Source organism: Pleurodeles waltl, chromosome 5, assembly GCF_031143425.1.
Source record: "Pleurodeles waltl isolate 20211129_DDA chromosome 5, aPleWal1.hap1.20221129, whole genome shotgun sequence".
Classification (NCBI taxonomy): Eukaryota; Metazoa; Chordata; class Amphibia; order Caudata; family Salamandridae; genus Pleurodeles; species Pleurodeles waltl.
The window spans coordinates 979,503,015-979,521,712 of NC_090444.1; the positions used below are offsets into that span (position 1 = coordinate 979,503,015).

Sequence of the window (18,698 nt, forward strand, 5' to 3'; positions counted from 1 at the left end):
GAATCTGTGTGGCTGTCTGTTCATTGCACAAGGACAGTGGTTAATGCCGTGTCCTGGCATGAAGTCCAGTTGTGTGGGTGTGCATGAGAAGCTGTTGAATGGTGAATGCAGCTGGGAGTTTGTCATGATGCAGGGAATGTTGTTGTGTGTCTGTTCCAAGTCTAATTGGGCGCATAAAGCTTTGATGAGCAATTTGCGAGGGCCTAACATGGAATAAAGACTAGAGTAGCTCTTCAGCTACAACAGGCTGTTGTAAAGGCCAAATAAATTATATTTTTCAAAGAACGTGGGCAGCGTACCAGTTTGTTTTTGTTGCACCTCTACGTTGGTCCTGCGGATCCAACTGATGGTCAGTATATGTGTGTGTGAACAACGGAGGGGAGGAGCCTGACTGACTGTCAGGCTAAAATAAGCAGATGGTTTCAAAGGAAAGCTGATCACGGCTGCAGCAGCACAAGCCCATCAGCTGGTTTAGAACGATTTTAGGAGTCCATAGCGATCTGCCAAAAAGGTCCTGGACAGAGCTCTTGTCTCGTGGGTTCCACGCCGAATGGGTGGACTGCGGAGTACTCGTGCGTGTAGTCTCTTCGAATAGTGTTTGTTATTCACTGCGCTGTGGTTGGTGATTTGTTGAGATTCCGGGGGGGGGGGCGGCAGAATGCGATTTTAGACACTGTGCAGCTTGCCACCAATGTGGCGGCGTGTTTTCACAGCATGGAACCAGTGTACGTTAGTCGGACGTCTCCAGACCGGCAGTGACAGGTGAGTGCCGTGAAGGCTGAAAATGTTGGCATCCTTTTTGGTTTCCTAACCTTGCTTTTCTGCCTCTTCTGAAAGTGTGTTTTGGCAGATGATATGTACGCCGGTCATTTCCCACCTGTTCGCATGACTTAAAGTGCGGTGCTGTAGACGGTACACGTGTGTGAAAGTCCTTAATGCTACGAATTACAGCTGCAGGCCAGTTTTTTATTTTACATTTCTTATCAGTTATCATGGCTAAAGGGGCATATTTTCAGTTAGTCTGCGTCAATTTTCATTGAATTCAACCGTGTCCCTAAAGTATATTCCGAATCACGGCGAAGCGTATTTCCAAAATTGACTCTCGAAAGTCCAATGCTGAAGAGAAGGAGTTCTGATCTTTTATACTTAATCGTTTGTGCCATTCACACCAAAACACAGGGTACTCACGATTACTTACACAAAGTCAGATATTTTTATAGGCACAGAGAGATTAAGGGCCTGATTTATGTTTTATTTTTCAGGGGATGGGATAATCTGTCTCAAATATGGCGGACTTCCCACTCGCTGCATTACAGATGCCATCGGATTTAATGTACTTGTAATATGTTGGGCGGGATATCCGTAACGTTTGTAACCGAGTATCCCAGCCCCTGAAATAAAAATCAGGCTCCAAGTGATTTGCCCAGAATTACAATATGTTGAGCCAACACCAGAACTCTAAACTGACTCCTCAGTTCCAAGGGTGGCAGCTCAGGCTGTTAAACCACGCCTACCCTTGGCAAATGTAACAAGGCGGATGGGATATCTACCACGGTTTTGAGCTGACTCCTGACTTAAGAAGTTGAAGAGATGAGAAATCGCTATTTAACTAACTTAGTGGTAAATAGCTTCTTGTCAGGAATTTTCAAAGTGCGTGTGGCTTTTAGCTGGGAATGTCGCAGCATTTGTTAAACTATTTAAAGTAATAGATCATAATACAATAAGTTATGTAAAGCAACATGACAACAGAGTTGAAATATAACAGGACACATCAGTCTGACACAAAAACTCACATTGCAATAATGCAGCACAAAATCATAGCCACAAAAACAGTACTCATCACCATCGCAAAACAAGTATGCACAAACATTCTTGTCACACATTACCACAATTAGAATTCTGTTTTCATAGTAGTATGGATTTTTGGAGGAAGCAGTGCCTTAACTTACCACCAAGGACATGAAATAGCTCTAGTCAATTTTTTTTTGTGATCTAGCCCCAGAGCGCCTGTGGATGTGAGCTGCTTCTGAGAGAATGACAGTGAGGCCAGTTGTAAAATGATCCATTCTGTCCCTCTGGAAAAAATGTCATTTTTGGAGAAGGCCTCATGTGTCCAACCAAGTTCACAGAAATAGAATAGTAAGGTCACATTTCCATTTGATTGTGACTTGTTATGCGTTGTCGAATTTCTGCATTACTGTGGTCAGCTTCAGTTGCAGCTCATCTTCATCTTGTGTACATTTTGTTCTGTTGGGTATAACTGATCTGTTGATGTGAAATGTATAAAGTGCACTACCACTTCATTCCAGATATCCTTGCCCCTATGGTTCAGTTATCAAAATTTTATAACCTGAATTTTCTTGGAATTTGGTAAAGGTCAACTTTCGCATTAACCTGATTTGTCTGACAGTACAAAAACAACTTCAGAAATAATACACAATAGTTTTGTGTTTTTGAAACCTCCTAGACATTCTAGATCTATCATGTGATTGAGCAGCGGCCATGGTGGTGCGTGGTTGATGTCGTTATGATACTGTAACTCAGAGTTGGTTGAACCAGTTAACTTGTGTGGGGGGTTTCTTCACAGTCCCTCATGTGATAGGGTTTGTGATGCGCATAAACAGGTCAGTCAATAACTTGTGCAATGGAAATCTCTGCAAAGTAGCCAGCATTTTGGTCATTGTAAGTCATAGGGTGCAAAGGGCTGTTGGCATATTCAAAATGTAATAAATAAGATTAAATAAAAAAGGGACGCTTCTGGGAGAAGGATTGGGTGCTGTTAAGGGCAAAAATTGGGGACAGACATTCATTTGGGGTGCACATAAAACTTTGCTTTGCACCTTACTTTCTAGGCACTGGTGGTTCACAGTTCACACACGTTATGTCCACTACATCATGTAGAGTATCTCTCACTTTCATGGGGAGGGGCATCTCATCCCTCACTGACAGTGTATTGCTCACTTAACCAAGACTGGCCGATCGATTATGTATGTAAATGTGGAGCCAGCCACCTTCTATGAGCCTCTCTGCCTATAAGATGGCTGTGCCACAACTTCCTAGCTGAAAAAAATGAGTACAGCAATGGCTTTAGACCAATGTCGGTGGGAAGATCCCACGGCTCCTGCAGTGAACAGATATTGCAGCCGGTGCATTGGAACTCGTCCACTGGATTTGCAGCACTTTTGATGACTATTTAAATATCACCCACATCCTGCCTTAACAAGAAAGCTGAGTCCAGTACCTTCTCTGCATCTCAGAAGGTCAGGTTTCATTTCACGAAGTGCCTCAGGGAATGTTTCTGCTGGTGTCCGACGAGGCCTAGCCATCCTGCCTTTCGGTGTTCATGGGGTCTCTCTCAGTCATGGCTCTTCCATTCTGACAGAAGCACTGACCTAACAGTTTTATGCCCCTGTCGCACATGTTGTTCTCTGCAGGATAGAAGCCATGAAGGAATGGCCAACACATAAGTCATGCTTCCCTTTGGAGACCAGCTCTCAATTAAAAAAACGACTAGAAAGTTGTAACCTGTCATGTATTTAAGCACAGCCACATGCAGCCAGTCCGACACCAACAGCTTCTGTTGCTCTTCTCGTAATCTGTTCCACTACTTGCGCCATCTTTCCTACGATGATTCAAAGCCCGTTTCCCCAAGGTCTCCAGCCAACTGGCAAGCCTTCTGCTCAGCTGCCCATGCACCTACTCCAGTCAAATAACTCCCTCCATACTCACACATACCTTTAGGAAAGGTGAGACTAGTGATGTTTGTATAAATTGAAACAACATAAGTTTTAAAAGGGATTGGTAGGGAGAATATTTCTAAACTGTGCAGGAGCACAAACATAGATTGAGTCATATAAGAGATAGTTTGATGAAGATGTTGTTACTATTATCTTACTGACACATTCCACAGGCATAAATGGTAGCAAGTGTGGCAACACAGTATCACAGTGTGAAGATTGGAAAGGAGCATCCGCAGCATTTGTGAAGTATTAGATGGAGAGTATGCTGGTGAGTGAAGGAGAGGGACCTTTACCCAGGATTCTCTTTACATTGTGGAAGATTGCATTCTCTTTGTGGAGGGAAGTTGGACTGCTGTTTTCTTTAGGTTAAGACAAGTTTTAGGGATTCACGTGAAATTAAGTGGGAGCAACGGTAGCCAGTAATAAGAGTGGTTCTACCAGCCACCCACACAAAATGACCACACAATCACTGTAAAATGACATGCTTCACCAACAAAGACTTCCACCAAAGCCTACCAGGCTATCACTTGGTAACCTCTGTAACCTTCCTCTGTTTTTTATTGTATGAATTGTAATTTGTGAAGTGGTTTGCAGAGCATATAGTGTTACATCCAAAAAGAAGGGAGGGTCCAAACGGGTTAACTTTCTGTGTGGAATGCCTTTTTGCCTGTGGTGTGGGAGCTTAAACTGGAGGGCATGGGCCCTAGTCCTCCCTTGGCAAAGAACACTACTAGCTAATTGGTAAGATCCCACAATTGAGATATCATATTATTGGTTGTAATATTGCAAATGAAGGAAAGATGCGAGCTAAGTCTCTTAGGTCCAATTCTGTGCGCTTTTATTAAAGAAGAAGTGGTATATTTCAATATTTAAGTTTCAAAGTTCAACGGAGTTTCAGCTTCCAATTTGACACACTTTGATTTGAGAAAAAGTGGTATATTCCAAAATTGAATTTCAAAGTTCAATGGAGTTTCAGCCAAAGTTCAATGGAGTTTCAGCCAACACGTGTTTCGCCCCACACTGCGAATACGCCAGGGCTTTCTCAAGGCTGTAAAGGAATTATATAGTATAAGGCTCAGGATAAGTCTCAAACTGGATAGAGGTGACACCGAGTGGGTGAATACCCTAGGTGCATGAGAAAAAAGGCATGCACCATATTTACTGTGCTCACTTAAAAAAGGGGTTGAAGGACAGTGATGAGTGTCCCCTCCATAGGGGTCACTAGGAGAAAATATTAACACCCTCAATACGTGAAATATAGATCCGTGCATTATTTATGTGAGGAGCATGCATCGTTTTTGCAAATATTACTATGTCATAATGTTACTATATCATGTAAAGGGGGTAGCTATACTGGTACCTCCTATGTTATTCCATATACTGGTACCATGAGTGGCATGAAAACTAAAGGGACAGGTAACACTATATCTCATATTACATCAACCAATAGTGCCACTCATAGCTACCCCCTTTACATGATATAGTAACATTATGACACAGTAATATTTGTCTCTCATTTGTCTTGTCATTCAGACTACAATGTTCTTTATTATCTGCTGCTTGACTTTCTATATTTTATTATCTTTTTCCTTCCTTTTTTCTTTTCCATTTTATTAGGAGCTAGCATTATCCTTCCCAATGTAGAGCCAAGTGACCTATTAATATACTTCGCTTTTTGTTTCCTTTTTCAGTTTTTTCGTTAGTGCATATCATATATTGCACCTCTTGATTTGCTCGTATTCTAGTGCTCATCTAGTTTTCCCCTTCCAAAATGGCACTGACATTCAATGACAACGCCACTACTTAAAAACTACTTCAGTTTCTCATAGTCCTTCCTCTGTGTCGGCGCAACCAGATCAGAGGAAGGACTACCGCTCATAAATATGGGGTTCCTTTCCGGAGCGTCCTTGGAGATTAGACGGTGGACGCGTCAGACCTTTAAATCATGCCCGTTTTTCAGAATTAGGTAAGAACCTCAGCCTTGCACTGCTCATCTTTCTATACATTCCAAGGGGGCCTGTTAATGACTTCATATGACTTATATTTTCCACCAGTTACCACTCAATAATGTGGTTCTTTATCTGGTATATCTAACTATCAGTTTTCTTTAAAATTAGTGGCTACCTATCTCATTACTAAGACACTGACTCCTATTTTTCACTTTTCGAATATTGTCCTTTGAATATGCATTTTATTTCACATAATTGAATTTGGAATATACTGACCATTTTGGATTTTGATGTGATATAGTAAGCGTATATTAGCTACCATTTGGATAACAATATGTTTCTTGGATTACTCACATAGTAAAAGATATGTATTTTTCATGTACAGCTCTGTTATATTTACTGTGGCACTTATGCCTGAAGAATTTTGTTCTCTAATACGATATGGTATGTAACTGATCCTGGTTAAGCTTCAAATTCCATAAATTACATCTTGCTATTCTCCTTTTCTAACTCACTTTCGTTTGGCATGATAACCTATCACCAAAACTTCACAGCTAAGTGCCAGCATGCATTTGATATAATCTTTTCTTTACTTATACCCCTTTCAACTACTTTGGGATGCTTTTTGTATCTTCTCATACTATTACGCATGGATCTATATCACGCGTACTGAGGGTGTCAATATTTCCTCCCAGTGACCCCAATGGAGGGGACACTCACCACTGTCCTTTAATAATTTCTTCCTTCTAAGAGGGCACTGCAAAAACGATGCATGCTCCTCACATAAATAATGCACGGATCTATATTTCATGTATTGAGGGTGTTAATATTTTCTCCTAGTGACCCCTATGGAGGGGACACTCATCACTGTCCTTCAACCCCTTTTTTAAGTGAGCACGGTAAATATGGTGCATGCCTTTTTTCTCATGCACCTAGGGTATTCACCCACTCCGTGTCACCTCTATCCAGTTTGAGACTTATCCTGAGCCTTATTCTATATAATTCCTTTAAAGCCTTGAGAAAGCCCTGGCGTATTCGCAGTGTGGGGCGAAACACATGTTGGCTGAAACTCCAATGAACTTTGGCTGCAACTCCATTGAACTTTGAAATTCAATTTTGAAATATACCACTTTTTCTCAAATCAAAGTGTGTCAAATTGGAAGCTGAAACTCCGTTGAACTTTGAAACTTAAATATTGGAATATACCACTTCTTCTTTAATAAAAGCGCACAGAATTGGACCTAGGAGACTTAGCTCGCATCTTTCCTTCATTTGCAATATTACAACAAATAATATGATATCTCAATTGTGGGATCTTACCAATTAGCTAGTAGTGCAGAGCATATAGCCAGATCCACAGTATAGAAGCACATTTATTACAATAAATAATACATAAATCACGAGTTATTACTCCCTATGCGCAATACATTGGCTATTCATGTATATAACTTCAAAGGGCCAATCGTGCTCATGACATATATGAGACATTCAGGCTCATTAATGTGTTCCAAAAATACAACTCCTTGCAAGCGCTGGACATTATTTATTAGTGCAAGGGGGCACTCTGGATCCTTAATGGCAAGATACCATAAGGGGCTATTAAGGGCCATTATGGCTTAGTGTCATTGATGCTTCTTTACGTCTGGGGAAATTAGGGTTTACCGTCAGTGGCGGACATTCATCCTTATTAAGGCCAAAGTCCATTAACTATGGGACTGGGGCTGAAACCATCACAAACCATTACTTTAAAATTGGAAAAAGCATCAGTTAAAGTATAGCTAAAGTTGACAAGTGACAAATATTGATTAATGAGACAAGAAATCCACATGGCGTTCTTCACGTAACCCTAATTTCAACCCCACAAGATTTCCTAATCTGCTACGTTATTTTATACAAACAATCCGACATTATTTGATGTATGTCATAAAACTGTGTGCTTAATCTTTAGAATGACACTTCAAAACGGTTGGAACACCAGCATATTTTGCCCAACCTACAATCATTCAGTTTTAGACAAGGAGTAATTAAAAATATAGGATGACAAGAATTCAAAATATGAAGAACTCTAAGCATCATCTCCTGTAAATGAGACACGTTGAGTAAATAACAATATATACAAAGCATAAAAATCCAACTGTTCAATTAGAAATCCAAGGGGCAACCCACACTCCACCTCCCAGCTTTGCTTTGCTCACCATTAGGCTATGCATGGTAAGGATGGATGGGTTGCTGAGTGCTAGTGCGCATGGGTGCAGTGTAGGCGCACGGGGGCATGGGCACAGTGTAGCCCTATGCTCAATCTGGAGGATTCAGGGGCGACTTCTTACTCTGCTTAATGTGCGTGACAGAAGGCTATTCTTATTTACACTTAAGGATAAGCAAAGATAAACTCAAAATAGTAGAGTAGAAGAAAGTGGGGGAGAAAAAAGGCATAAAAAAGAGACAAATTAAAAAAAGTAATTTAAACATTATTAGATGAAAAATGTATTCAGAACACCACCTCATTATCACGAGGTGCGTAAGAATAGGAAAACAGCAGTGAAACTCTTTAGTGAGAAGTCAGTGCCTTGCTTTGAAAAGAACCGTTGAGGTGAAGTGGGAGTAATTTGAGTTAAAAAAGGAGCAAACAATGATAGAGTGAAAGAAACCTACCAAAAACAAACTGGCATAAAACTCCTGAATTGGGGTATTGTCTCCCTTCACCTACACAGATTTTGGCACAGGAACATCGAACATCTGATCAAAGTGGAGGTGTCAGAAAGTGCTAACTATGTCCTGTGGATCTAACAGGGACAATGCACTCTTTTGTCTCTTACACCTCCTGCGGGGGTGCTGTATAGAACAATAACATAAGGGCCAATAGTAGACATAGGCAAAGAGTAATAGGAAATGAAAAAACAGAGGTACCAAATACCACCACCCAGACTTGTCACTTCCACCTGGCTCTGATGTCTACAGGTCGGAATGAGTATGTAAAGGTAATAAAATATATCTTAGTATTCTGCCATGAAGGTCCTGCTTTAAACTGGAACTGCCAAGCGATATACCTTAGATGTATCTCAGTGTAGCCAACTTTCTATGTTCTGAAGTGAAACGTTATTCCTCCCAGTGAAACATACAATAGATGAATGTCGTAGATAGATGTTCATCAACATTTTGCCTTATTAATAAGAAAATCACTTCAATCTTCATAACTATAAAATCTGTTGAAGATGAGTTTGGTTCCAACTTGACTCATTATGCTACTAAAAAGTAATTAACAATTATTAGAACATTGGTCCCTTGAGAACTCCATTGAAGACCAAGGAGAGGCTCAGGGCTAATAATAGTAGATATTAGACTTCTGCTCCAATATTCCAACATTTGTCTTGCTGTTTCTCCCTTTTTAATTTAAGACATTCCATAATCAGGGGGTGAAATGTGCTAGTTGCCTCATAGTTCTTCTGCCTTGAGCTATAAAGGTTATTAATGACCTCCTCTCATGTTATAGGCTCTTGCCTGCTGCTCTGGCCTATAACTTGGGTTCAGGGTCTTAAACAACAGGAGTAGCCCTCATCCTCAGGCTATAAAGCTATACTAATATTCTCCGATTCCTATGTTAGCAATTCATATACTCCTTACCAAGGGCTCTTAATACCAGACACTTCGTTATGTATACATATATTGTGAAGCATTTTCTTAAAATGAAAATTCAGCTTCTTCCATCAAAGTTAAATGTGTTAATGTGGGTTGTTTCTCAAAGTGATCTTATTTTGAGAATACTTCCCTGTATTTCAAAATTTCTGCCAACAAACTCCAGAATAAGTATTGTCCTTTCCAAAAGGAAATCCTGAATCTGCATAATAAGGGTCTGCCACAACAACATGTCACAATTACCTAGCAACAACGTTGAGAAATTTGGGGGAAGTTACACCTGATAATTGAAGCTAGCTGCAACCACCTCCTAACAATATGAGATATCAGGAGCTGCTCGGAAATTTTGTGGTGTGGATAAGACCACTCAACCTTGGTATCAGGTATTCAGAAATTGTAAGAAATTGGGTCTCTAGTTGGCAGAGGCATACACCCTTGTCCAAGTAGGGACCACAATCTTAGTCAGGGTAGGTCACAACTCAATCCAAATTATTCTGTGTCCACCCTCTGTGGCTTGGCACTGAGCAGTCAGGCTTAACTTAGAAGGCAATGTGTAAAGTATCTGTGCAAAACCTCATAGATTAACTCAGGAAAAACACACTTCAAAAATACACCACACATGTTTAGAAAAAAATATATAATATTTATCTGAATAAAATAAGGTTGGAACAATGAAAATCCAATGTACACAAGCAAAGTTATGAATTTTTAAAGATTAAATCCCACGAAAGTGCTTAGAAATAGAGTAGCTCCAACTGGGTCTATCATTGTGTCATTGACGGAGTCGTTCCCAATAGTCTGACACCACAGGCGCTGGCCACAGAGTCGCACAGATCCCCAAGTACAGTACCTTTGAAAATGAAGAAACTAAGACGTCGCACGGTGTCGTGTGGATTTGGCATTGCTGGGAACGGTGCGGCATCAGTCCCTTATGACACCCAGGGAGATGAGGTGTCATTTCCATACTGCGAGGCAGGGGAGGCGAGGTGAAAGTTCTGTCTGATTGCAGGGGGAGCTGGTGTGGCGTTGCTGGTGAGGTGTTGGTTCCTTGTGACCCAGTGGGGTCGATGGATCCAGTCGATCAAGACGTAATGTGTCGACTTCACAGTGTCACGCCCTTGGAGAGCACTTTTGGGGAAAGCATAGGCCTTCCAGCACAGTCAGAAGCCAGCAGGCAACAGGACAACAGCAGGGAAGCAGTCCTTCTCAGCAATGCAGTCCAGATGAGTACTTTGGGCAGACAGGCAGGTCCTCTGACAGAGTTCAGGTGTAGATCCAGAAGTGTCTGATTTCGCGGGGTCAGAGACCCAGTTTATATACACCCAAAAATGCCTTTGAAGTGGGGGAAACTTCGAAGAGTGGTTTTGATGTGCACAAGTTCCCCTTTCAGTCCACTCCTGTCTGCCAATATCCCTGTAGGGGGTTATCAGTCCTTTATGCGAGGGCAGGCCAGTGACCTTTTTAATGTAAGAGACAGCCCCTCCACCCTTCCTGCCAGGGGAGACCCATTCAGTATGCAGATGAAAGCAGATGTGACTGAGTGTCCTGTGTTTATGTCTGTCTGGGTCGAATGCAAAAGGGAAGCTGACAACCCAGCACAGACCACACGTGGATTGGAGACAGGGCTGTAATGCACAGGTGGCAGTAAGGGTAGAAAAATGCCCACTTTCTATTAGTGGCATTTCTAAAATAGTAATATTAAATCCAACTTCACCAGTAAGAAGGATTTTCTATAACCATTCTGGTAGTACCAAACATAACAGGGCTACTTTTTCCAAATCAGAATCTACCACTTACACATATACAAGGGCAGTTCTAATGCTAGTCTATTAGAGCAGCTAGCCTCACAGTGGTGGAAAACACATTTGTGAGTTTTCCACTACCAGGACATGTAAAACACATAAGTACATGTCCTGCCTTTTACTTACATAGCACCCTGCCCTATGGGTTACCTAGGGCCTACCTTAGGGGTGCCTTATATGTAGAACAATGGGAGTTTAACACTTGGCAAGTAGTTGTAAATACCATGTCAAAGTGGCAGTCAAACCGCACACACAGGCCTTGAAATGGCATGCCTGAGACATGGTTAAGGGGCTATTTATGGGTGGCACGATCAGTGCTACAGGCCAACTATTAGCGTACAACTTACAGGCCCTGGGCACATGAAGTGCACTTTTCTAGGGACTTACAGCTGAATTAAATATGCCAATTGGGTATAAGCCAATGTTACCATATTTTAGGGAGAGATCACATACTCTTTAGCACTGGTCACCAGTGGTCAAGTGTTCAGAGTCCTAAAACCAACAAAATTGAGGTCAGAAAAGGAGAAGGAGGAAGGCAAAAAGTTTGGGGTGACCCTTCAGAGAGGGCCCTTTTTCTAACAGGAATGTTTGTGTTTTGGTGGTTTACCTGGCTGCTGGCTGACCCTAGACACAAATAGTGCACATACATCACAAGAAAGAAGAAAATCCCTTAAAAAAAATGATATGATTGGCCCTCTCACACAACATTGTACAATTTTAATCAGAAGTGCAGGAACACAGAATAGTATAATATTGTTGTTATCTATTCAAACCATTTTTTTCTTCCAAATATAAGTCAATGTGGAAGAAAGAACACATTTTGCTCACCATCCTCTGAATCACCAAATTCAGTCTTAGAAATAACCATTATTCCTAAACTCAGATTCTTGAGTATCTTTATACTTCCCTTCAAAAGCATTTTTCATCCATTTTATTTTACTTTATAAATTCTTGTGTGACCAGTATATGTTTAAAAATATTTATAACAGCAGCACGATTGTTGGCTCTAGGTATTGCATGTATAACCAACAAATAGTAATTATCCTTGGTTTGTTGCTTTTATTAATCAGCCATTAAGGGAAAACATTACAGATGAAAATATTCCCACCTATTTCTTTTTTGTTCTACTTACTGCTATTGAATTTTTTATTTAAATGATTAGTTTATTTGGGGAAAGCATGAGCGACCCACACTAATGATCCCTTGCTGGATTCAGATTTTTGTCTAATTTTCAGGAGTGTACTGCTGTTTGGTTCAATCATGGGTTTCACACCGCTTTTAAGAATTGATATTTATGGCAAATAAACATTATTTGTCATGTCTTATCAATCAGAAAGCAACACAGTGCATCATGTGCCAACACGCATACCATCATATATTTCTTCATAGAATCAACCCACCTTCCTTCATAAGTGCATCCCCTATCCTTAAATGACAACACAGCCACAATCATACAGCCATCTTTGCAACATCATGTATGACCAATGAAACACCACTATGGCCCTCATTATGACATTGGCAGTCTTTTCCGAAGACTGCTGTGGTGATGGCTGCCAACAGACTGCCACGGACGCGGTAATCCACCCTCCAGATTATGACACACAAGCACAAAACCGACAGAAACCAGCCACAACCACAAGTCCGCCAGACCCAACAAAGGCAAAAAACTGTCACCCACCACCCTCCCCGCTAAGCCAGCAATACACCAGCCTCTAAATTATAACCCACAAATCACCACAGCAGACATTAAATGGCGGTCAGCCATTGGCAGTGCAACACCACTTGAAGCCAACATTGGCCAGATCAAAAAACCCACACCTGACACATATACGCACATCCTACACACCCACCAACAGCACTATAAAACACACCCCCACATAACCCTCAATCCTTTGCAAACATGAAAAGACTACTACACTTTGACAGGCCAAACCCTTAGAGAATTGCTCACACACACCACATCTACCTATACACCTGTCACGCATCATACACCACACACCCTACCTCAACACCGAACACCCTCTGCACAACACACACCACACAATAGGCATGTCCCCACAAAAGCACCCACGTTTTACTGATGAGGAGTTGCGTTTGATGCTGGAAGAAATTGTCAGGGTAGAGCGACAACTGTTGGGTGCACAGGTACAGCAGATCTCCATTGCCAGGAAGATGGAGTTATGGTGGAGGATCGTGGACAGGGTGAACTCTGTGGGAAAATATCCATGCACAGGGGATAACATTCGAAGGAGGTGGAACGACCTACAGGGGAAGGTGTGTTCCATTGCATCAAGGCACCAGGTCGCCATCATGAGGACTGGCGGTGGACCCCCACCTTCTCCCCCTCAGTTGACAGCATGGGAAGAGCAAGTCCTGGCAATCCTGCATCCTGAGGGCCTCACTGGAGTCACTGGAGGGCTGGACACTGGTAAGTCACCATTACTAACCTACCTCTACCGATACCTGTATGGCATCTTATCCCCTCACCCTGACTCCCTACACCCCATTACATCCCATACAGTGCACCACCCCAATGACTACCCTGCATGCCCTACCCACTGCAAGCACATCCTTCCCAGCTCTCCATGCACACACACCAGCAGTGCATGGATAGCAGGTAGCACTACCAATCTCACAATCCATCACCATACACTAACCAAAGGTGTGAGGACAACACCAAACCCATATGGAAAGCCAGAAATGCGGAATATCTGACAGACAATGACCCTAACAAATCACTTACATCTCCATAGGTGCCCCAGCCAGTGTCAGCGGTGAGAAGGTGCCACGGCAACCAGTCCTCCACCAGAAGATGCCCTCAGTGATGATAGCAACTCTGGATGTCCCGAGCTGGTTGAACTCCCTGGCCCATTTGGGACCACAGGTCAGTCGGCTTCCACATCCCACAGCCAGTCTACCACAGACCCCCCCTTCGACTCTAACACCACAGCAGCTGCCTACATCCGCAACCTCCTGTCCCCAGGACATGTCGATCAATTTGTGTGTCCACCTGTACAGGGACCCGAGTCAACACCACACAGGCAAGATGGTGGAGATCATGGTGTAAGTGGGAGTGGGCACACCATTCAGGGGACACAGGCACAGGGGGCCGGGGACAGTGGGAGGTAAGCTGTTTGTCAGGAGGAGGCCAGGCCCAGGGAACCAACTGCCCAGGAGGCACTCACACGTGTCCTGGGGGCATACCAAAAATCCCAGGACAGGATGGGCCAGGTAATCACCATCATGCAGGAGAATCAGCGGCTGCAGGAGGTCATGCAGCAGTTGCAGGGCCTAAATGCCAACATGGCCTCCATTGTAGGGGTGCTGGGTGACATGGCCAATACCATGCGGAAGAACAGAGCACACCAGCGGACCACTTCCACTAGCCAGTCCAGTCACCAGCCATCAACATCTGCTGCAGCTAGTGTGCAGGAGGACCTGCAACATCACCCACAGGCCAACAGCACCCCTCCCCCTGCAGAAGGTGAACCACCCCACAAACGTTCCCTGTGACCCAGACAGACACGAGAGACTGTTGCCAAGACCAACACCACCGCCTGGAAATGAGCCCCTCTAGAATGTCTGCCTTGTGTGCCACTGAGTCACCTTGTACACTTCGGACTGCCATTGCTCCTTTTCCTATGGCCCCACTGACACTGGACCAGTGCTACAAACCAACTGGGCCACTACACTGAAGTTTTCGTCCACCATCACCCCGCTCAATCCCTTCCTTTTTGTCCCATAAATAAACACCCTTGAACACAACTGGAGTATTTGTGCTTTATCATACAACAATGTGCAATGTATTGGACTGTATTATCCTGTGCAAATGTCCTGTAAGGTGTGAATATGTCCAACAAATGTGTTTAAGCAGTCTTTAGTCCTAACATCAGTATACAGTTGTGACCACACCAACATCTGCATAAAGGGAAGGCATAAGTGACAGTCAATTGAAATGAAAAGGTAGTGATTGGCACAACACAGCTGGCACACAGCACTTAACTTAAATGGAGATATGAACAGAATTACATTCTTACCTGGGTGTCATTGGAAGTACTGATTTATGATATGTGTCCTGTTGTCCACATCCTCTTTCTCCTCCTCCTCATCACCGTCTTCAGTGTCCTCTGCTGCCACAGGTGCATTGTCTCCACCCTCCTCCTGCAGGTAGGGCACATGGCATCTGAGGGCCAAATTGTGCAGCAAACCACCACTATCTGGCAGACCTTCTTAGGGGCATAGCATAGGGATCTACCTATCAAATGGAGGGACCGGAACCGGTCTTTCAGTAGACCAAATGTGCATTTAATAACCCTCCTGGTACGGCCATGTCCTTCATTGTACCGATTTTCTGCCCCTGTTCTGGGATTCCACAGAGGGGTCAACAGCCAGGACAGGTTTAGGTATTCGGAGTCACCTGCAAGTAGTGAGGGACACACATTACTCATGTATAATGGCATGGAGTACAACTCCAGCTGGCATACACTGACATGCAATGTGTGAAGACTCAAGCTCACCTATGAGCCACACTCTGTGCTTCTGTGGTCATGCCCTCACCTGTGGGACGATGCTGTTCCTCAATACATAGGCATCAGGCACAGATCTAGGAAACTTGGCAGTGATGTGGGAGATGTATTGATCAGCAAGACACACCATCTGGCCATTTAGAGAGTGGTAACTCCCTATTCCTGTAGACCTGCTCATTTGCCCTGAAAGAGACCAAGGCAATATGGGTCCTGTCAATGGCCCCAATCACATGTGGCATGTTTCCCATTGTGTAGAATCCAGCCTTCGCAGTGGGCAAATCTTCACTGTGGGGGAATTAGATGCAGCTGCTCATGTGTTTGAGAAAGGCACCAAAAACCCTTCCAAGCTCAATCAAAAACATTGGCTGTGACATTCCTGCAGCCAAGCCCACTGTCACCTGGAATGAACCACTTGCCAGGAAGTGGAGCACAGACGGTACCTGTTCTACAGGGGGAATTGCTGTAGTGCTACGGATAGCAGGTATCAGATCTGGCTCCAATTGTTGACACAGCTCAGTAATTGTGGCCCTGTCCAGACGATAAGGTGAGTATGATGTGCCGGTCCAGTGTAGCCAAGTCCACCAGGGGTCTGTACACAGGTGCTTGCCTCCTCCTCCGCAGTGGTTGGTATCTAAGTAAGCCTAACATGAGATGTGTGTCACTACAGGAAGTATGCACACACAATATCACAATACACAGATCATGTATGCATGTAGAAGACTGGAATTTTCTTGGTCTGTACAATCAATATCTATGACGCACATAAATTTGTCCAACATAAGTACCAGCATAAGGAAATGAAAACTGCCTGTCCTGAATGTAGGGACAGGTGGAAGTGACCTAACTCCGCAGGCGTCATGGCGGAAGGCGGCCTGCAGCGCCGTGCAACTCCTCATTGGCTAATATGGAGTTCTATGGAGTACAGGAACCAATGATGATCAACCCCGGGGTGACGGTGTTCACTGCTGTGGACGTGACTGCCATTTTCTCTGTACCACTTCACTTGATTCCTGACTCTCTCTGGTTCAACATCTCCGCTGCATGTGCTGCTGTGTCTTGTGTCTGGAACCTGTGATGACCTGTGCTACAGGAGAAAGGGCCCCAGTCTTCACATCCGAGGAGTTGGAGAAGCTTGTGGATGGGGTCCTACCCCTGAATGGGCAGTCGTACTGGCCTCCAGACCAACAGGTAAGTACAACATGGGTATGTTGGATGTGACATGGCTGTATGTAGATTTATGTGTGTGCTGGCAGTGTGTCATTTGGGGGGAGTTTTGGCTGCATGCAATGTGTATGCAGAGGTACGGGTCATGTGTGTGCTTAATGTGGGTTGTATGCGGTATGTAAGCCATTTGTGTTACAGAATGGAGTGTTCAGTTCATGGTGTTGTTCTGTCTGTGTCTCCTCTGTATCAGTAAGACCGATATGGCTGAAATGCGTCAATGAAATGTAGGCAGTGTTCTAGCAGCTTAGGCTGTCTAGGGGTAGCTGTAGCAGAGCAGCCAGGGCTGAACTAGGAGACATGCAAAGCTCCTGCAATACCACTATAGTTACACAGTACTTATACACAATAAAATACAATACTCAGTGTTAACAAAAATAAAATAAATAAAGGTACTTCATTTTAGTCACAAAAGGCAAAAAAGATCTTAGATGCAATACTCCTTCTGGAGGTAATTATTATACACAATATATATATATATACTAGTAACCAAAATCAGGTAAGTGACCATAGAATAGTGCAAACAGTAGAAAATACAATAGATTGCAACACACACCATATACTAAAATAGTGGAATGTGAATGATGAAATCCCCCCTAGGCAAGTGTAGTGTGTAGAGGGGGGCTGGGAGTGTAAGAAAACATTAAAGGTAAGTAAACTACCCCACCCCAGAGCCCAGGAAACAAGGAGTAAAGTACAGAGCGTTTCCTCAGAACACACTACAAGTCGAGATGAAGAATTATGCAGGAACCAAGCAAGACTGCAAGCAACAAACAATGGATTCCTGGACCTGAAGATCTTTGGCGAGAGGAGACCAAGTCCAGAAGTCGAAAAAGAGCCCAGGAAGAACAGGAGCCCCTGCCAAACTGGTTGCAAACAAAGTTGCAAAAGTGGATTCTCCGGTTAGAAGAAGAGTACAGAAATGCACCAAAGAAGATAGCTGTGGGTTCCTGCTTGGTGCAAGGGATGTCCCACATCGAGTTATTGGATGCAGGCTGTTTGCGTAACTGGATTCCACCAACAAGCTTTGGTTCAAGCAAGTGCGCCGTTTGCGTCAAAGAGGAGCTGCCTGGACCCAGGAGGGATGTGGGGGTCTCAACTCAGACTGAGGAGACTGAGGGGGCTCTCAGCACTTCAGAGTGCCCTCAGCAGACCAGTCAGCACACACGGGAGTCCCAGAACACGGGCACACAGGAGATGCAAAGTGCAGTCATCGCAGCACTACACTGGAGGTTCTCATGCCGTCAGAGAACAACTGAGAGAGCTGTGCATCGCAGGATGGCATGCTGGGGACCTGGGCTATGCTGTGCATGTAGAACTTTCAGGAGAAGTGCATAGAACCCCAAGGAGCTGCAGAAGACTCAGTGCACAAGGGTACTGTCGCAGCACCGGGAGGCAAGCTCTTACCTCCACCAAATTTGGTCAGCTGGAACTTTGGACAGTCTGGGCCACTTCAGTCCACCACATGTGTTCCAGGGATCATGCTCGTTGACAGGAGAGGAGTCCCCGGGTAACGGTTGTCATCGCAAAGAGGTGCCTGCTGAAGCAGGAAAGTGACTCCATCACTCCACTGGAGATTCCTTCAGTTCTTCTGGTGCAGGGTGAAGACAGGCAGTCCTCAGAGTGTGCATGCCTTGGAAACTGTTGCAAATGCTGACTGGAGCTGAAGTTGCAGGTCACAGGAGTCATCTTGGATACTTTGCTGCAGTTACAGCGGTTGATCCGATGGTCAGAAGCTGAAGCAGAGGATGCAGAGGAGTCCTGGAGGAATCTTACAAACCGAATCTGAGGAAACATCCAGAGAAGACACACTCAATGGCCTGAGAG

At 43.8% G+C, this 18,698-nt stretch overlaps 1 protein-coding gene across 1 annotated transcript in view; it reads left to right on the top strand.

Moving 5' to 3' along the window:
• Positions 1-453: 453 nt before the first annotated feature.
• The window catches only part of GJE1 (gap junction protein epsilon 1), a 206,104-nt gene continuing 187,859 nt past the window's right edge, over positions 454-18,698 (top strand). The window contains exon 1 of the mRNA XM_069235135.1: positions 454-762. The gene's annotated coding sequence lies outside the window, so the exon portion shown is untranslated. The remainder of the gene's footprint in view (positions 763-18,698) is intronic.